The following is a 22103-nucleotide window of genomic DNA, read 5'->3' on the forward strand; positions in this document are numbered from 1 at the left end:
TGACATGCTGAAGGGGGCCGAAGGGGGCGTGGCAGGTGGATTCCTGACAGATAAACATGTACTGTATGTATTTTTATAACATGCCTTCATCAAACAAATCGCGGCAACGCTGTTGTGTAAAAAACTCTTCAAAAACACGTGCATGCACATTCTCATTTATTAACGCACATCATGTACATAAAGAAATTTCAAGCACGTTAATATATTGCCGCCATTTTGATTTTCGTTTATCTCGATCATCGGTTACCTCGATGCTTTTTGGCGACCCCCTAGGACATCGACATAACCAGGTTCCACTGTATAAGGAAGTTGAGACTTGACTGTAGACTGGGTTTAGGAAAACTATTAGATATTGTATAAAATGTATAAATTTTTACATGATAAATCATATCTACTGTTCAGTTTAAGAACATCAGAACCAGTGAATTATGAATCAACTTTAAAAAATAAGAAACTCAAATCCACAGCTAAAGAATAAAGTGTTTAAATCGCATGCACACTAAATAAAACAAAAGATAAGAACTGACCTTTGTTTACACAAAACTCAGAAATGACGTGTTTCTCTTCATCTCTCAAAACAGGAAGTTCACTTGTTCCTGTGAGAAGTGCATGAATCCTGTCTGTAGGTAAAACATCAGAACAGGACTTTTGTAGTGTTTCTAATGCACTGGAGATGAGAGATTGTGTTGTGTGTGTTGTGTTTACAGGATCAGCTGAAGCAGCATCAAGTCGAGGCTTTTGAGCTTTCCTGGGTGGTGACATGTCTGATCCAGTTCACTTTGCTGTGGGCTTTGGGTCTGTATGAATATAAAAGAAATTTATATAATTTGTCACACGCCCTTATCCCGAGAGACTTACAATATTTCTTCCTAGATCTTAAAAAATGACTGTTACACATTTAGGTTCATTAAGGCGGTGAAGAATTTGCCTTGTCAACACTTTTTCCATTAATGTTCCAATACTTTTGGTGATAATGTACATACTAGGTTTAGCACATGCTAAGATTAAACTGTATATCCACTAAAATTAGATTACAACGTCACATTTAAATACGTTTATCAGCTTCCTGCTTGTTTATGTTTTATTAATTATTATTATTTTTAATTGTATTATTTATTATTTGTGTTCATTTATTACATATTAAATGCAAATACAGAACACATCAAAATGTACAGAAACTTAGTATTAGAGATTTTACTGTTACCTTTGTTCAACTCGTTCTCCACTTTGTAAAGTTTTTCCTGTTGAGGATCCAAAACAAAAAGCAGATTTAGTTTTATTTAGTCACATTTCTCACTAAAAGTTCAATGATGTCTGCATTTAAAAATGGAAAGAAAGTACCTCCATTAAGCGAAAGCTTTTCTATATGCTGCTGATTTTGCATTTCAGGCCTCGGATTTCCAGATTTTGTCTGGTGTTCACTTCTGTAAAATAATTTACAAAATGAAATGAAAAGGTGCTCAGATCACATTATCACATTATATGTGTATTTTAATAGAACTGAATCATGCAGTAATAATCAACTTGTACTTTCTTACACACCTTTAAGTGCCAGAAGCTGGTTTTCAACACTGACATTTCTGTGGAAGGGAAAAGAAACATTTAAATAAAACATTATATAATGTATTATTATATTACATATTATATAGTATCACTGCAATGATTGGAATAAAGTATAAAGAGAAAAAAACATACTTGTGAGTGTTGCTGAGTAGCATAAGGCTCTTAATGGCCTGAAGCTCCCGCTGGCTTATGTTTGCCTTTTCCATTTCTGTAGGTCTTTCAATATTTTATTCTAGAGAGTTTGTTGAATCTGAAAAAAAAGAAAAAACTGCTTTAATCAAAAATCATTCGATAAAGATTTTGTAAATTTTTTTATAATGAGTATCTCTGTAGTCTGATCGTTCTTCCTCAGTGTTTCTACAGCGTATTTTCTCTTTTTTATAGATTATCATCAACGAGACTTTATTGCCCTCTGGAGAGAAAAAATTAAGATGATTTGTGTACACTATTCCATTACAAAGAGTTTTGAGGGGCGTGGCACACGCAGCTCAGCTCCTAAATGATGTTGGGTTTTTGCCGGTTCAGTCTTTATGAATGCTGATGGGACGCGTTTACTCAGTGGAGCCTCCTTCTGCTTACAGCCTTTAAATGCTAGCTAGAGCGTACTTGCCGGAAGTTCTGGGTGAGCATGTGACTAACGTGTGACTAGCGGAAACCTGCAAAATAAATTAAACTAAAGACTTGTAAAGTAACTTACCGCTAATGTGTTTCTTCTGAAGTGGATGATATAGATCGATTTGGTTGCATGATTGAGAAGTTTGACGCTCGATGTGTTGAGTTTGTTGGCTGCTTCCGAGATCAGACGAGATTGAGCGTTCTCAGAGTGGTATAGCCGTAAGCTCGGTGTTCTGGCTTTTATGCATGTGGTCGAAAGCGGCGCACTGTGACATCACAGAGATACACAGAGAAACACCCCCGTATCTCTTGCACAGTGTGTGCCTTGACCGAGCATGGTCCTTCAAGCTAGATAATCAAACATTCATTAGTTGGCGGTAATGCACCTTTTCGTTGGTCTGCCAAACCGCCATAAAACACCAGAACAACAATAACAACAACAACTGAGTATGTACAGATACATGAACAGTAACTATAACACTGAGGATGTACAGTAAATGAACAGTAACTATAACACTGAGTATGTACAGATACATGAACAGTAACTATAACACTAAGGATGTACAGTTAAATGAACATTAACTATAACACTGAGGATGTACAGTTACATAACCTACCATTAATGGTTTGTCTACAGTTAAATATGTTTCAGTGTGGGTATTTAACTAAATAAACAGCAGAAACTGCATATAAAACATGAAGAGGACTAAAAAAATTTATTTTGTCTTTGCCTTTTCTCAATTATTTGCTTTGAGAATGTTGAAAGAGAAGTACAGAGAAGGTCAGAAGGAGTTGCATTGTGTTTAAATCTAGAGAAGGCATACAGCAGGGTTTAGAGAGAAGGGGAATGAAAGTCAGTAGGAGTAAGACAGAGTACATGTGTGTAAATGAGAGGGAGGGCAGTGGAGGGGTGCAGTTGCAGGGAAAAGAGGTGGAGAAGGTGGAGGAGTTTAGGTACCTGGGGTCAACAATGCAAAGTAATGGAGAGTGTGTTAGAGAAGTGAAGAAAAGACTGCAGGCAGGGTGGAGTGGGTGGAGAAGAGTGATAGCAGGAGTGATTTGTGATAGAAGAGTATCTGTGAGAGTGAAAGGGAAAGTTTATAGGTCTGTGGTGAGACCTGAGATGTTGTAAGGTTTAGAGACAGTGGCATTGAGTAAAAGACAGGAAGTGGAGCTGAAGGTAGCTGAGCTGAAGATGTTGAGGTTTTCGTTGGGAGTGACGACGATGGACCGGATTTTACTGTGAATCACTGTAAGATACAGAAGAAGACTGAGGAGCTTGAGAAAGATCATTCTGAGAAACCAAGAGCAATTGGAGAATTGCTCAGCTGAGAGCACTTTGGGTTCTGACTATGAGAAACAGCAGAAACAGAAAGCTGAACCTCTACAAGCCCAAAGAGGCGCAGAAAATCTGTGTGAAACAAAGATTCTTAGGTGAGGAAGAGAAATGAGGATGGAAACCTGAGAGTGACTGAAGGAAGCTGTACAGCTGTTCAGCAATATGACTTCAGCACTAGAGAAAGAAAACCAGAGAAAGAAAAAGAGGAGATCAAGCTGGACATGTCCTACATATAATAAAGTACACAAATATCAGTGATTATTGTAACTGAATATTTTTTCTTCCTTCAAAATAAATAAATATCTTAAATATAGTGTGTGTTTTGTTTCTATTATTAAATTATTATTTTACATCATTTAAATTTAACTAAGAATTAAAATCCACATGATAAAATGTTGGGAAAACGGGACAAAAGTAAATAATAATAAAATAAAGGTTTTGTTTAAACCCAATTTTACATGAACAGAAGTTAAAGTAATAAAATAAACAGTTATTGAACAGTATTCACAGCATCAGTTTAAATATTAAATCACAATAACACAGAGATTAAATCAGTTTACAATACATGAGTTCTTCATGGGTTCATCTGATCACACAATACTATAAAGTTTAGTTCCAATGTAGCCTCATAACATCATAGTTCAAGTATAACTTTTGACAACTGCAGTTAGTAGAAAAACATCAGAAAGAACTATTTAATAGATTCATTTTAATAATTCAGTCCATTCAGTTTGGTCAATTCAGTTAGAAAAGATTCGATTCGATGATTTCGACTCCTTAGATTCAGTTCAAGTGACTCGGTTCAAGAGTTCAGTTCGGTCACTTCTATTCAAAACAATGACGTCGACTGAGACTGAATCCATAGATTGTTCAAGAAATTTCCTTTTAGCAGTCTCTCAAAAAGAAACCAGCAGGTGGTCAGAATGTTCCTACTCTGATAGAGAGAAAGAGAGAAAAAGAAAGTGAGTGACATGATGATGTCACAGGCAGAGGGCGGGGCATCTAGGTGTGATGTCACAGTGTGACACATCTATATAAATTAGAGCGTGCTTTTGTTTCTCATTTGTAAATTTACCAATTGTAAGTAAAGAGACACTTAAATTGACAACCACCAAACAAACAAACAGCAGCAAGAAGCAGCAGCGATTAGCAGCAACTAAAAAAAATACAACTTCTCTTCTATTGAACATTTCTTCATACAGGTACCTGGTAAGTCGTCTAAATAATTATGGCAGAATATTGTAGATTATTTAGTAGAAGACTCGAAAAGTGAAAAGTCATCATTTAGCGACATTAGCATGGGTAACTAGCCGGCTAGCTAAGCTTAGCTTTTATAGTTTAGCTTTTTATATTAATCCAACAAATTTACCTAATAATTAATATAGAATCTATTAGATACAATGAAGTAGCTTAATTTAACCTATTTATCCCATATTTTAATCAAACTCATGTAACCTGTTTACTCCAAGTATAATTAACATAATATACTAATAAATAGAGTAGAATAGGGTCAGACTGGGACTACAATTTTAATAATCCTTGCAGCCGTGGCATGTTTTATCTGTTGTGGAATTCCTTGTCATTGTTTAGACAATACGTACAGCTCCCAGTGTATAAAATTACAGGTGAAGAGTCTTCTACAGAAAACATCTCCACAGATATGGATCAAAACATCTATGTGGATTTGGATGGAGGGATTATGGCCATAGTCAATAAGAAAAAATGACTGTAACAAACGTTTCCTTATAACTAAAATCACTAAACTCTTTCTATGCTTCAATTCTGATTATTTAATTATATCGTATATAAATCATGTTGTTGTTGTGTGTATTTTATGCTGTGTGCAGGAACATGGCAGCTGGTGAACATAGGAGGCTTCTGAAAGTTATCCGTCTGCATCAACGCACGTGTGCGTACATCAAAGCATGTGCTGAGGGGTATCGCTTCGACTTTGACACCTTTAGAGGTCCCTGCGATGCTTGTTATGCCCTTGTGTCCATTTTTCTAAATAATTGCTTGTGGTGCCTGCAGCAGCCCACCTGTCCTTTAGGTGAATGGTGCCGTAATGGACCCCGTAAATGGTACAGGTTTCCTCCAGAAAAGGACGAATTCGTTTGGGAAACTGACGAGGACCCGTTCAGACCGGTGGTGGACATTCTGCACCATGCTGACATGTTCTCCCCAGATGGAATGTGGCTAGATTCCATCCAGAACTCTGTCTATGATCTTCCTGCAGGACTTCAGCTGATCACCCGTATCTATCATGTGCGTAGGGCTATTACCCTTGCCCAATCGTTTGGAGTTACTGCCAGCTCAGTGGGTGCTCCGAGCACTCACAGTTTTCTGTTCACGGACTTCGTCATGCAAAGCACCTTTGTAACGTACTACACCATCACCTTCTGTGGCTATGTTCTATGGACAACTGAACCAGCGAAACATCGTGATTGGAATTGTCGTCCTATCCTTTGTCACAAATTCACACAATCGGAACAGACTCAATTGTATTCTCATCGAGTCTTCCCGGTGTTGATTTGAGGATTCACAATGCGGTGTGGTCTTCACTGAAGTCTCACAGTTCTATATCTGCTCTTTTGCCGGACTGGATCAGACGACTATCACCAATTCCAGTAAAAAAAAAGGCAAGTGAGTCTGGACATCAAGGACAGGAACTGAAAGCTAAACCTCTCCATGTTCAATAATAATTAATAAAATCAATAAAACCTAAAATAATAAAAAACCCACTAATTTAGAAAATCCTGATTCTAAATCAGTGTTTCTCAACTGGAGGATGCTTTTAAGATAAATAATTAAAATCCACATGATAAACTTTTGGAAAAATGTGACAAAAGTAAAATTGCACAATTATTAAAAGATGAAGTTAAACCATGATTTCTGTCTTCCTTACAAACTCGTATGACCTCCTCATGGATTCTTGCATCTTAGGGAGGTCAGGAGGAGAGGAAACTGGTCCTCAGTGCCACATTGTGCAAAACACCACACACCCTGATAATCTTACACACATTTTCCAGGTGGTATAGAAATCTGCCACCTGATACATCCAGAGCTCCACATCTGCATTTAACACTAGAATTTCTGACTTTTATTTTCTGGTGCACGTCCTGAGGTGTTATTCAACCCTGCTGAGATTTTGGACAAAGCAGACTCTGATGGAGGAGAGATTTCATTTGTCCAGCAGGCCACTGATACCTCCTCACAAGAACCCAACATGCCTCCACGGAAGATGCACCGTGGTACTGGGAAGCCCTGTCTGAGCCAGACGGCAAAAGACGGCACTGTGTGGGTAGAGGAAGGACATTGGAATGCCCAGTGCAGTAGCAAATCACTCGTGCTTCACTGCGCAAGCTGGACCCACAGAGTCTGCTAAGGTTTGTCAATGCCATAGTACATATGATATTTATATAAACTCATTTAGAGTGAGGTTCAAGTAAATGTACCATTCTCTATTTGTTTATCTTCCGACAGCGTAAAATTACAAGCGTGCTCCAAAGCTTCCTTTGCCTGTTAGACGTGGGAATGCTGCAGACCATCAGGGAGTGCACGGTCCATCAAGCCCGCAGAACAGAGCCGGACTGGAATTTGGCAATTCATGAACTGATGGCATTCATTTCAATTCTGTTTGTAAGAGCAATCATGTGTCCCGTTGGTGCCATTGTGGATTGCTGGTCAAAAGCTTTCTGGTGCCAGTAATCAAAGAGACAATGTCCCGAGATAGATTCATTTTAATTATGCAACACCTTTGATTTGATGACAAGGACACATGGGCAGAACGGGTTAACAGACAAATTTGCTGCGATCTCCGACATCTGAACACGCTTCAACAAGAACTGTGCTGAGAGTTTCACTCCAGGAGAACACATGACCATAGATGAACAGCTGTTCCCTACCAAGGTTCGTTGTCCATTCACACAGTATATCGCAACCAAGCCAGACAAATTTGGGATCAAGTTCTGGATGGCCACGGATTTGGAGACCAAATATGTCTGCAATGCATCTCCTTATTTGGGAAAGGACCCCAGTCGTCAGAAGGGAGAGAGGCTGGCAGAGAACGTGGTCATGAATCTGATTGAGCCATTTTTGGATGATGGGAGAAATGTCACAACGGACAATTTCTTTACTTCACTGTCGCACAGACTGCTGCAGAGCAAAACAATGCTACTGGGCACGGTGAATAAAGTCCGATCGTGAACTTCCTCAACTTGCAAAAGACACTGCACGGCTAGTGTTAGAAAGGATTCCTATTTAGTTGTATTCTCCACTTCAGTGCTTAGAAGTGGCAGTGTCTCCTTGACAATTTATTCAACTAAAAAAAACAAGACTGTGTGTGTTCTAAGTTCCATGCACCAAGACGTCACGTGGCGATCGGTGACAGCAGAAAGAGAGAACCCAACACGATAACAGACTATAACCACATGAACGTATGTAAATGTGTGTATAATTTTATACCAGTGCTACAATGTTTTCTGATGTGTACTATACAGGCCTATAGAAAAAAAGCACATATACTCGTGACTGTCTTTCTGCAAATGTGCCAGGCCTCACAGGTAATTGGTGTGTTTGCACAACAAAAGCAGGAGAACAGGCCTGTGAAAATCTCAGCAGGGGTGCTACTAGGTGTGAGGTCCCGGGAATTTACGTACTTTACTGTACGTAAATGTGAATTTACTGTACATGTTAAAGGTGTGTTGTGTAAAATAATTTACTAAATGAAATGAAAGCTGCTCAGATCACACTCATGATATTATATGTTTATTTGATAAAACCCTATCATGCAGTAATAATTTGTATCGTCTTACACACTGAAGACATAAACATCAACACTATAGATACCTTTAAGTGCCAGAAGCTGGTTTTCAACACTTTCATTCCTGTGGAAAATAAAAATTCTTTATGGTTATGAATAACAATATTTTTATGGTAATATAGAGAACCCATCATGCAATACTCTGTGTACCGTGTTTCTGTATAAATTATGTACTTGAATAAAGTACTGGGTTAAAAGTCACATGTATCATGTATGTATATTTAACATTTTATGAAGATATCATTAAAATGTAAATTCCAAAAACATTTATCTGAGAATATTTCTGGTCCTTTTCTCCCTCACAGATGTAAAATAGACTCAGATTTTCCATCCACATGCAGATCACCAGGTCGCTGTCGTCATTCCACACAAGAATATTTTCCTCATCCGTGATCCTTCATGCAATTTTTAATAAAACAACATTTTACTGTACACTTTTTCTTTCCTTTTTTATTTCTTGTAAACAAAGCTCAGTTATCACGAGCTGGAAAGAGCTGCATTCCACTTCCTGCCAGGTGCGTCACAGTGCACGTCACGCACTCTTTCACCACTAAGAGCTTCTAAAGATGAATAAAACTAAGAACTCGCCCACACGGGGAATAAAAACCTCCCATGTATCGTTAAAATCCTGCACTGATTGGCTACATTTTCTATGGAACATGTTGTTTCCACACTGCTACTGGCTGAAAATAAAAGACTGGAAATGAAAGGTGGTGCAAAGCAAAACGTCTCCACAAACACCTGCAGAGTTCAGTTGTATCACTGATAAGATTCTTCCTGTCTTTGTCTTTTTTTAGTGGTTACTCTTATTTGTTTATTAAAACTATATCTTACCAGCCATATTTATTTTTTACCACCAAGATGTCATTCTTTATGCGAAAGTTACTCTAAAACAGATACAAACAAAAGACCAAAAATGCTCTACGGTATGTTGTTCAGTGGAACCTTATCTTTCCAAATAAACAGGAATTTGCAGCAATTGTGCGTTTGGATGCGTTTGTGACTCGTTATTACAATTATAGTGTAAGTTCTGTTTTTTATGCATGTTGTTTGCGTGTACTGTTTACACAAATTTAGGAAATACATTCGTTATAAGTGTTCCATTTAAAAACAGTGATCTAAAATCGATGCTTGAGGCTTAGACTTTTAGAATGATATATAATTTATCATGATAACTTATACCCCTTTTCATTTAATCTATTGTTAATAACTGTCTGGTTCTGCGCAGCTGTAAAATCAGACATCAGAGGACTACAGAGGACAGTTTAGACGGCTGCAATGCTTATCGGCGTCCCCCTGTCCACTTTTCAAGAACTGTATACATCCAGAGTGAGAAAAAGGGCTTTGAAAATCACGTTAGCCACTACACAATGGAACCAGTTAAGGGACCCTAATGGTGGAATTTCTTTCCCGCTAGCAGGATACGGTTTATTTTATATTTACTTTCATTTTATTTTTTATTTAAAACTCTTGGCCACCTAGCACATGGGACTCAGCTTTTGTTTCTCTTCTTAAAGTTTTACGGCCACTTTTGTGTGTGAAGCAGAGGTGATCACAACCACGCTATGGTTTAAAGAAGAAGAAACACTCTTACATAATATTTGTTTTATACATGATTCCACTGGGAGTCAAACCCAGAACCTCCTGCATGTAAAGCAGAAGTTATAAATCACTACATGGAACCTGTTTTTTTTTTTATTTGTATATTTTGCATTAAGTGCATTAAGATGCTGGAGATTTATCACTCGGTGGTCATGAGCCTACTGTGTGTGGTCTTCTGAGGAAGCGGCATTTTACTCAGTAATGTCAGCAGCAGTAATAAACTCATTTGCATGGCTAAAACTATTATTGGGCAAAACCTGGGAACATTTGAGTCAGTGAGTTTTCTAAGTTTAATTAATATTTTTCCACTGAGATTTTAAAAGAGATGTTTAGAGATGTACAGGTTCCATAGTGTAGTGGTCATCATGTCTGCTTTGCACGCAGAATGTGCTGGGTTCGAACCCCAGTAGAACCATGCCCTTGAGTCTGATTCTACTTGTGGAATGCTTTTTGTCCAATGCTGTTAAAAGCACAATGCAGAAAAAGGTTAACCTGGTATTTTTATTTGCAGAATTGTGTTATAATTTGAGGGAATATCTTCGCTTTCTTAACATAACTGTTCACAAAAACATAAACCTCATTCAGGTTCGCCAGCTGCATGGTTCCACTGGGGGTTGAACTCAGGAGCTTCTGCATGTAAAGCAGATGTGATGACTACTACATAATGGAACCACACAGTCAACTAAACAGCATTAATGAGCAGAAATATCAATTCAGGCCTTCACCCTCAGCTTTCTGATCTCAGTTGATATGATATTAATATGAGGAAGATTAATCCTCATTATTGATCCTCATAGAGTGTCTAAGAGGAGCTACTCTAAAAAGCTGAAAAATCAGTTTCCAGCCAACGACCCTGCTTCAGTGAAGAAAGACCTGAGAGACATGGTGCAGTCATAAAAACCTGGAGCTTAACACGATCAAAACAGTGGAGATGATTGTGACATTTAAGTCAGTGAATTTTCTAAGTTTAATTTATATTTTTCCAGTTAGATTTTGACATCAACCTTCTCAGCAGCAGGTTCCATAGTGTAGCGGTCATCACGTCTGCTTTACGCGCAGAAGGTCCTGGGTTCGAACCCCAGTGGAGCCATACCCTTGAGTCTCTTATTCTAAATGCTTTTTGTCCATTGCGGTTACAGGGCCCATGCGCGCGATGAACATCAGGTGAGGGTCCCGAGATGGTTCCTCCATATGAAGAAGGACATGGGTGAGATGCAACCACCCTGAACTCATTAAAAACTGGATATGCTGAGAGAGCTTGATGTGAGAGGAAGAAAGTGTGAATGACATTGTAAGAGGGGGACAGACAGGTCAACCTGATAATACAGATGTAGTGTCATAGGAGCTTCCGTAGTTGGTCACGCCCAAAGCGATTCCTTCTCTTTAAGGACATCAAACATCACTGAATTTACTAAAGTGGATTTCAGGAAAGTGATTGAATGCTCTCTGTGATGAAGAAACATTGGACATGATTTGAATTGAAAATCTTTATTCCTTTAAATAAAACTTTAAATTTTAATTTATTATAAATTAAAGATGGTGAAACAACATGCACACTAAAGTACATGAAACGTACGTATTTTACCATCTTCCTCTATTCCTGAATCATTTTCCATCTCTTCAAGTTTCTTCAACAGATCCTCGAAGCTGTCGATATCAAAGACTGGTACAGAATCCAGGATCTCTGTGCTGTTGTGGGGGTCTTCAGTATGATTCTGAGCTCCAGACTGGTTAAAAAAGCCATATTCCTCATTTAACATGGAAAAGATGTCGTTGTTGAGCAAAGTGATTTCCTCCTCGTCCTCGAGCTGAACCTCACTGCTTGTACAGTCAGACCCATAGCAGGTGCTGTAAACAGAAGTGCACAATTTTAGCTGCATATTAAAGTAAATGGGTGTCGAGTATGGCGATTATTTAAGATGCAGAGTAAAACTTCATTTGCATGTCATTCTTCTGAAACTGTTCCAATGCAGTTTACTAACTCACTTGGTCTGGCAGAAAGTCGACTCAGAAACAGAAGGGAAAAGAGGAGGATCAAAGCAGAAGTCTTTAGGAGACAGCAGTTCTTGGTGGCTAAGGCCGGGGAACTGATCACTAACTTCAAGCACGAGGTCATGGACTGGTACTTCTTCTGGCATGTTCATGACTATGTGGTGGTTTGGTTGATGATCAGGTCTCCTCTGTGAGTCACTACTCTGCAAACTGCCTTTTCTCCTTCCCTTCTTTGGAAGCGGTTTATAAACCCAATCTACATGATAGAAAAGAAGAATTTAAAGAGTAAGAAGCAACTTAAAAACAATAAAAGTGTCAGAATTGATGCATTTGTTTTGATATTTTGCTATTTGTCTATAAAGAAAGTTCACCTACCAGGAAACAACTGTTCGTGTTCCTGTTTAAGCCTCCATGATTCAGTGTAGTAGGGTTTCTTCTGTTCTTCACTCAGTTTGTTCCACGCAATCCCAAGCTGCATGCTGATCTCTGCAGAGCTGCTATTTGGATTGGCCTTGGAAAAGATGGGCGCTGTTTCCTCGCCCAAACCATGTAGGCATTCATTGGCCTTCTGATGTTGCCTTTTTTATCTCTGCACTTGGCAACGTTAAATTTATCTGCAAAATAAAAAATCTTTTTTGGCGTCTTGGAGAGCGGATTGTATAAAACATTGACGCTTATCACTAAAAACAATTAAAAACATTTCAGCTGTTTGTTTGCGCTTCATTGCTGTGGTCAGTAAATGTTTGTGTTGAACTGCAGCACAACAAAGTTGTCATGACAATAAAAGCGAGTCCAGGTCGATATCAAAGACTGGTACAGAATCCAGGATCTCTGTGCTGTTGTGGGGTCTTCAGTATGATTCTGAGCTCCAGACTGGTTAAAAAAGCCATATTCCTCATTTAACATGGAAAAGATGTCGTTGTTGAGCAAAGTGATTTCCTCCTCGTCCTCGAGCTGAACCTCACTGCTTGTACAGTCAGACCCATAGCAGGTGCTGTAAACAGAAGTGCACAATTTTAGCTGCATATTAAAGTAAATGGGTGTCGAGTATGGCGATTATTTAAGATGCAGAGTAAAACTTCATTTGCATGTCATTCTTCTGAAACTGTTCCAATGCAGTTTACTAACTCACTTGGTCTGGCAGAAAGTCGACTCAGAAACAGAAGGAAAGAGGAGGATCAAAGCAGAAGTCTTTAGGAGACAGCAGTTCTTGGTGGCTAAGGCCGGGGAACTGATCACTAACTTCAAGCACGAGGTCATGGACTGGTACTTCTTCTGGCATGTTCATGACTATGTGGTGGTTTGGTTGATGATCAGGTCTCCTCTGTGAGTCACTACTCTGCAAACTGCCTTTTCTCCTTCCCTTCTTTGGAAGCGGTTTATAAACCCAATCTACATGATAGAAAAGAAGAATTTAAAGAGTAAGAAGCAACTTAAAAACAATAAAAGTGTCAGAATTGATGCATTTGTTTTGATATTTTGCTATTTGTCTATAAAGAAAGTTCACCTACCAGGAAACAACTGTTCATGTTCCTGTTTAAGCCTCCATGATTCAGTGTAGTAGGGTTTCTTCTGTTCTTCACTCAGTTTGTTCCACGCAATCCCAAGCTGCATGCTGATCTCTGCAGAGCTGCTATTTGGATTGGCCTTGGAAAAGATGGGCCGCTGTTTCCTCGCCCAAACCATGTAGGCATTCATTGGCCTTCTGATGTTGCCTTTTTTATCTCTGCACTTGGCAACGTTAAATTTATCTGCAAAATAAAAAATCTTTTTTGGCGTCTTGGAGAGCGGATTGTATAAAACATTGACGCTTATCACTAAAAACAATTAAAAACATTTCAGCTGTTTGTTTGCGCTTCATTGCTGTGGTCAGTAAATGTTTGTGTTGAACTGCAGCACAACAAAGTTGTCATGACAATAAAAGCGAGTCCAGGGCGCTATCAGAGATACCGACGTCACAAAAGAGGCGGGGCTTCAATGATTCAAATGCAGACGCGGAAGCTGAAAACAGGTGGTGTTAAGACAAGCGAAGTGGTGTGTGATTGTAAACCCTACAGGAGTTCCTATAGCTCCTCTGTTTAGACACAGTAGGGTATTAAAATATTTAGAATGATATTATTTAATAGAAAACATGTGTTTGCAGTTTGGAATGTGATTTTGATAAAAATGTGGGGTTTAATTTGAGGTGTAATTAGTTTGTACTGCATGTGGTGACCTGTTGTTGTTATACTTAAAGTGACCATTAGGGGGAGTAGAAGTGAATTGAAAATAGAGAATGAGAGAACACGTGATTAGCGCGTGTCAGATGTGTGTTATGAGCTATTAGAAAAGAAATCATTCATTCATGCTACCTGGCCTCGCTTCCTTCTGTTTCCTGACAACACTGCACTTTTAACAGACTTTATTTCATTTTCCTTAGATTTACTCATTACACTTACCTTCTCTGAACACAAACAGATTTTGTACTTAAACACATGGTAGTATTTATAGTCTCTTATCATCCTTCAATTATAATCATCTACTTATTAAGACATTTGTAAGCAAGAAATTATCATAAGAATAAAATAATCTGGTAAATTAATCACAAGGTAAATTAACTGTAATACATATTTTTATTGAATACAATCAGGTCCAAAAATGTATTTAAAAAGAAAAACATTAATAAAAGAAGTGATTGATTTTGATCTGCCAGTCTTTTACAAGCACTTAGTGTTTTCTCTACTGGTCCACGACTACACCATAATATGTATGGGATTTTTATATTGGTATTAAAATAAGAAACTAAACTCCTATAAAATCATCTCAGCAGTAATAAAATCAAGATTTGGTGATTTCTGTAAAAGCTTGGTGTGAATGGACGTCTCTGTTCACCTGTGTACAGCAGCACATGGGGAGGACAACAAATAATGACAAGAAACAAAAAAGTGACAAACTTCATTTAGATTTGACTTTTCCTCCATCACCCTTATAGCTGACATGCCATCATTATACACACACAATGAATGTAACACTGATTTGAGGTGATCCATGACAAAAAAACACTTTCTATTAGTCAGTTCTATAAATGTTAGTTTTAAGACTAACGAGGCATAAAAACAATTCAAATGTTTACACGTGAGATTCGTAACACCACTTCCACAAATACAAAGTGCCCTAGTGTAACATTTGATCAGTTATCAGCAAAACAACTTCCTCCTTTCTGCAAAATCTTGATATTCAAATCCTTGTTTAGTCAATTATTCCTGGTTCTCCTACAGCTGATGTTCTACTGTATACACAACACATCATCTACAGGAATCTTTGATATCCCAGACCTGAGGTAAGACACTGAACAGGAAAGAGTGAGATGAGACTTTAAACAACTCAGTCATACACTACACAGATTTTTATGAACATAAGTAAATGATCTCTTATGTTATCTTATTAACTTAAATATAGTTTTATTCACCTTTTAGTAAAAAGTAGACGTTTCTAATAAACTAACAAACACAAAAGCAGCCTAGCAAACCTGTAGCATGAGGCTAATGATGATGTCTCCTACACCATTAGAAAAGGTCCATTTCTGCTCACTGCAACATTTATGGAAATATTATCACTCTTTATTATCATTCTTTATTTATTTTATGGGTGATTTGTTTTCAATAATAATAATTACAATAATAATAAATGATAAACTCTATGTTTTAAAGAGAAACTCACCGTTCCAGGTGTCGTACAGTTCATTTCATCCCGGCAGAGGGTCTTCATCCTCCATCTGGAACACGGCGTCTCGGAGCTACAGGAGAAAAATCCAAGCGATGCTGAGGAAAGAAAAGTCTAAACAAATAATATCAAATATATATAAAATATTTCATATAATACAAATCAAAAGTGATCTTTCAGAGTTGAATCCCAGTGGAAACGCGACTGATCTGAAGCTGCTGCTTTTCAGCTGATACACACTGTGTGGTTCCAGCCAGATGTGGTTCATAAATTCACATAATTTACATGCACTTAAATGCACCATACAGCCAATTAACATGCAAACTGTGAAACACTTCATATAAACAGAATGTAGAATCACTGAAAGCATTTTAATTGGGATTTAAATACCCGCTACAGAGGGAAGCAGGAGCTTTTCTGTAGCTATTATTGCTTTTATGTTCATGGCACAGGACCAAATATCAGTTTATTTTATTTTCCATAATGAGCTGGAATGGTAATGCTATGACCTCCGGATCAAAATGGTGCTTTCACCATATTCCGAGTACAATGGACACCAGAGTCAGCTGTGTTCATGTACCGACCACCAGACACTGCTACGGTACAGGCATCATGCAACCAACAATCTGCATGATGATCTTATCAACAACCTTGACCTCAGCTGCGACCTGGATAGACCAGGAGCCCTCGGTGTTACCTGATGCGGTGGCAGGAGACCTCGCTGTTCAGGAAGCGGAACAAAATGTTGCTTATTTATAATATCTGTATTTCTAATCTGCTTGATAATAAACTGGACTACATATAGCAAACCACAAGTTTAGAGACTGTTGCGTCTTTGTTTTCAACGTGGCTCAGCGACAGAGTTCGGGTTGCCATCCAGCTGACACTAAGTGTTTGACAGAAACACAGCTCTGTGCATAAGACTCGGTGTGGCGTGTGTTTATATCAACAGAATGGTGTAAGAACTCTGTGCTTGTTTCATGTTACTGCTCATCGCTAGTGGAGTTTGTGACTGTTAGATGCAGACCTTTATTTACCACGGAATTCACCACAGTTTACATCGTCGGTGTACATTCCTCCCAGTGCTAATGCTAAAGAGGCACTGAGTGAACTCTGGCGCTATTAGCGACCTGCAGAATGCTCATGAGGATTGTTTATTATGAGATTTCAACCATGCGAATCTCAAGACTGTGCTTCCTAAACTCCATCAGCATGTGGACTTTGCAACGAGGAGCGAACACGCTGGATCTTGTTTACACAAACATCCCTAGCGTATGTGCCCCGCATCTGATACTCAGACCACTGCTCTGTTATGTTGATTCCAGCATACAGACCGCTCATCAGGCGCTCTAAACCGGTTCTGAAACAGGTGAAAACCTGGCCAGAAGGAGCTACTTCTGCTCTTCAGGACTGTTTTGAGTGCACTGACTGGGACATGTTTAGAGACTGCAAAGATTCCATCAACTTAAGAGTACACATCATCAGTGACCTGCTACATCAACAAGTCTTTGATGACCATCTAGTCCATCACTAGCTCAATCAGAAATGGATGACTGCAAATGTGTATGTTGAAACAAAGAGACTCTGCCTTCAGAACAGACAAAGGCCTTAAAACAGCAAGGGCCAAACTGTCTCTGCTATCAGAGGAAAATCAAGAAAATGACCACTTAGGACAGTGGAGACACTGATGTGGCAGGGCATCCAGGTGATCAAATTACAAGACCACATCACCTGCTTGTGACGTCGCCTTAGATCTGAGCATTCTGCGGTTTGAGGTACAGAACAACGTGGTGTAAAGACCATCCTCCTCCCACTGACCAGGTGCTCTGTCTAACCACAGCTGAAGTGAGGAAAACTCTATGCAGAGTTAACCCACGGAAGGCTGCTGGACCTGACAACATTCCTGGCAGGGTGCTCAGAGAATGTGCAGAACAACTAGCAGATGTCTTCACTGACATCTTCAACATCTTGAGCAGTAACGTTGTTCCCACGTGCCTCAAGACAACGACTATCGTTCCTGTGCCAAAGAAATCGACTGTCTCCTGCCTCAATGACATAAATCTTTCCCATCGTGATGAAGTGCTTGAGAGGCTTGTCATAGGCACATCAAGGACAACTTATCTGACCCAATGCAGTTTGATCGTTCAAATCTCCACTTGACGATGCCATCTCCACAACCCTTCATCTGGCCTCACCCACCTGGATAACAAGGACTCATATGTAGAATGCTGTTCATTGATTTCAGCTCAGCATTCAACACAATCATTCCTCAGCACCTGATCGAGAAGCTGAACCTTCTCCTGAACATTCTCTGCAACTATCCTGGATTTGACTGGGAGACCTCAGGCAGTCCGGATAACAGCATCTAGCACCACCACACTGAGCACTGGAGCCCTCAAGGCTGTGTGCTCAGTCCACTTGTTCACTGTTGACTCACGATGCACCAAGCACAGCTCAAATCATATCATCAAGTTTGCATGACACATGGTGGGTCTAATCAGCAGGAATGATGAGTCAGCATATAGAGAAGAGGTGAAATTAACTGCCTATAGCAAACAACCTGTCTCTGAACGTGACAAAACGAAAGAGATGGTTGTGGACTTCAGGAGAGTGAGACCAATCTCCACTGATTATCGATGGATCCTCTGTGGAGAGACCAAATTCCTTGGTGTTCATCTGGCGGACAACCTCACCTGGTCACTTAACACCAGCTCCATCACCAAGAAAGCCCAGCAGCTTTATACTTTCTGAGAAGGCTGAGGAAAGATTATCCTGTCCATGTTCTACAGAGGGACCATTGAGATATTCTGAGCAGCTGCATCACTGCCTGGTTTGGGAATTGCACCGTGATCGCAAGACCCTACAGAGGATAGTGAGGACAGCTGAGAAGATCATGAGTCTTTTCTATCATGGACATTTACACCACACGCTGCATTAAGCACTGCATTGTGGAATCACAACTTAGTGAACTTACCATCAGAAAACTTTAAGTATTGTCACAACAAACTGTGTAACAGTTTCTTTACAAGCCATCAGGCTTCTAACACAGAACTGAACAGAACTCACAATAAATACTTACACACGCACACACACACACACTCACTGTGTGTTACTGTTACTGAACTGAACTGTACAACCTGACTAAACACATTATCACTCATCTATCCATATCACATTTATATATTTATTATTATTTATACTATATTCAGTACAATGTTTATATTCAGTACAATGTTTATATTCAGTACAATGTTTATATTCAGTACAATGTTTATATTCAGTACAATGTTTACATGCTGTCTTTGCACCTCCTTGCGCTGTTTTATTACATTGCTCTTCTGTTTGTATTTTCTCCTGGGTATGTTTTACATTCAACAGTACTGTATATGTATACAGTAGGTTTACAGTCCCTATACTTGGTTTTTGTCTTTTGTCTTGTCTTGTGTTGTCTGTCTGCACTCTGTCTGTCTGTACTGTTCTTTTGTTTGCACTGTTTGCACCAGGCTGATGATACTTTATGTTGTTTTGTTGTTTTTGTGTGAGCACAGTTCAGGAATTGTTTATTTATGTACCACTGTGTATAGTAAAATGACAATAAAAGCCACTTGACTTGACTTGACTTGACTTGAATATATCATTAATGCTGCGGTGCCAATGGAAGATTAAGAAGAGAAAATCTCCAGGGACCATGATGATTTCTTGGTCTGGATGATGACTGGCTAATAATCTGATTTAGATTCCTACAGCTGTGCTCCTGGATCTATGTGCTGAATTGGGTCCAGTACTACAGAGGAAACACACCAGAACCATGCCATCCCCGTCCAAATACAGGTCCTCACCACTCTGGGGTTAATGACAACAGGTTGTTTCTAGTGGGAAATGGCAGACAAGGAAATACTTTATATAAATATTATATATAATCAACTTTTTCACAAAGACCTTCTTTAGATATAATATAATTCTATTAAATCTCATGCTATAGGTCTGGTATCTGCCCCTGAGTGTAATAATGCCTGTCATTTTGGATGTTATTATTAAGGTGGGTAGTTGATACATCTGGTTTTCCTTCACTGTGGCACACTGACCTGCTTCAGCACATGATTCCTTTATCCTGACACATAGCAGTGTAGGGAACAGACTACAGGCAGCTGCAGGACGTGATGACTGGCTTCTTGGTGACTTTAACAACATGTAGAAATTGTAAACATTGTCCTGATGTAGTCTATAATATGACATGTGACAGAGGCTTCACCCCTCAGATGCTCCTCACCTCCTTTAATGCAGATGTGGAGCTCTGGATGTCTCAGATGGAAGACTTCTATACCACCTGGAAAATGTGTACAAGATTATCAGGGTGTTATGATTATCAGCATTATGACCCCGAGCCACAGCCCCCTGCCCCACAAGATGGATATCTACAAGGTGGAAGAATCCATGAGGAGGTCATACAGCGTTTGAAAGGAAGACAAAAATCATGGTTTAACTTCATCTTTTAATAATTATAACATTTTACTTTTGTCACATTTTTTAAACGTTTATCATGTGGATTTAAATTATTTAGCTTAAAAGCATCCTCCAGTTGAGACACACTGATTTAGAATCAGGATTTAAATGATGTTGAACACTTCAATAAACAAGTGATTTCATATTTTAGATTTTTATTGATTTTATTAATTATTATTGGACATGGAGAGGTTTAGCTTTCAGTTCCTGTCCTTGATGTCCAGACTCACTTGCCTTTTTTTTCTCTCTTTTTTCTTTTTTTTAATGAAATGGGTGATAGTTGTCTGATCCAGTGCGGCAGGGGAACAGATATAGAACCGTGAGACTGCAGTGAAGACCACACCCCATTGTGAAACCTGTAACCACCACCGTGAAGACTCGATGAGAATACCTTAGAGTCTGTTCTGATTGTGTGAAATGTGTGACAAAGGATAGGACGACAATTCCAATCACGATGTTTCGCTGGTTCAGTTGTCCATAGAACATAGCCACAGAAGGTGATGGTGTAGTACGTTACAAAGGTGCTTTGCATGCCGAATTCCGTGAAGAGAAATCTGTGAGTTCTCGGAGCAACCAGCGAGCGGGCAGGAACTCCATACGATTGGGCAAGGGTAATAGCCCTACGCACATGATAGATACGGGTGATCAGCTGAAGTCCTCCAGGAAGATCATAGACAGAGTTCTGGATGGAATCTAGCCACATTCCATCTGGGGAGAACATGTCAGCGTGGTGCAGAATGTCGATCACCGGTCTGAACGGGTCCGCATCAGTTTCCCAAACGAATTCGTCCTTTACTGGAGGAAACCTGAACCATTTGCGGGGTAAATGATGGCACCGTTTACCTAAAGGACAGGTGTGCTGCTCCAGGCACCACAGGCAGTGCTTTTGAAGAACAAGAAAAAAACAAGCATCGCAGGTAGCTCTAGAGGTTACAAAGTTGATGTGATACCCCTCAGCACATGCTTGATGCGCGCGTGCCTTGATGCAGACGCATACCTTGCAGAAGCCACCATTGTTCACCAGCTGCCATGTTCCTGCACACAGCATAAAATACACACAACAACAACATGATTTATATACGATATAATCAAAGAATCAGAATTAAAGCATAGAAAGAGTTTAGTGCATTTAGTTATAAGGAAACGTTTTGTTTGTTTTCTTATTGACTAGGGCCATAATCCCTCCATCCAAATCCACATAGATGTTTTGATCCATATCTGTGGAGATGTTTTCTGTAGAAGACACTTCACCTGTAATTTTATACACTGGGAGCTGTACGTATTGTCTAAACAATGACAAGGAATTCCACAACAGATAAAACATGCCACGGCTGCAAGGATTATTAAAATTGTAGTCCCAGTCTGACCCTATTCTACTCTATTTATTAGTATATTATGTTAATTATACTTGGAGTAAACAGGTTACATGAGTTTGATTAAAATATGGGATAAATAGGTTAAATTAAGCTACTTTATTGTATTTAATAGATTCTATACTAATTATTAGGTCAATTTGTTGGATTAATATAAAAAGTTAAACTATAAAAGCTAATCTTAGCTAGCCGGCTAGTTACCCATGCAAATGTCGCTAAATAATGACTTTGTACTTTTCGAGTTTTCTACTAAATAATCTACAATATTTTGCCATAATTATTTAGACGACTTACCAGGTACCTGTATAAAGAAATGTTCAATAGAAGAGGATTTGTAATGTTTTTTTAGTTGCTGCTAATCGCTGCTGCTTCTTGCTGCTGTTTGTTTGTTTGGTGGTTGTCAATTTTAGTGTCTCTTTACTTACAATTGCTAAATTCACAAATGAGAAACAAAAGCACGCTTTGAATTATATAGACGTGTCACTCTGTGACATCACACCTAGATGCCCGCCTCTGCCTGTGACATCATCATGTCACTCACTTTATTTCTCTCTCTATTTCTCTCTATCTCTCTCTCACACACACACACACA

The 22103-nt window shown here is 39.0% G+C and overlaps 1 protein-coding gene, 1 long non-coding RNA gene and 2 other non-coding genes across 4 annotated transcripts in view; 3 read left to right on the top strand and 1 right to left on the bottom strand.

The window, feature by feature from the left end:
• Positions 1–22103, top strand: part of LOC124384658 (leucine-rich repeat flightless-interacting protein 1-like) — a 468068-nt gene that overhangs the window by 147807 nt on the left and 298158 nt on the right. The gene's annotated exons all lie outside the window — the stretch shown is intronic.
• LOC124384742 lies at positions 534–1583 on the bottom strand. Its single transcript, XR_006925556.1, has 4 exons — positions 1543–1583; positions 1342–1424; positions 1205–1241; positions 534–797 (listed from the first exon to the last, which is right to left on the bottom strand). It is a non-coding gene; the product is annotated as an uncharacterized LOC124384742 (long non-coding RNA).
• On the top strand, positions 10284–10356 carry trnaa-ugc. Its single transcript has one exon. It is a non-coding gene; the product is annotated as a tRNA-Ala (tRNA).
• trnav-uac lies at positions 10959–11031 on the top strand. The gene has a single exon. It is a non-coding gene; the product is annotated as a tRNA-Val (tRNA).

This window comes from Silurus meridionalis, chromosome 4 (genome assembly GCF_014805685.1).
Source record: "Silurus meridionalis isolate SWU-2019-XX chromosome 4, ASM1480568v1, whole genome shotgun sequence".
Classification (NCBI taxonomy): Eukaryota; Metazoa; Chordata; class Actinopteri; order Siluriformes; family Siluridae; genus Silurus; species Silurus meridionalis.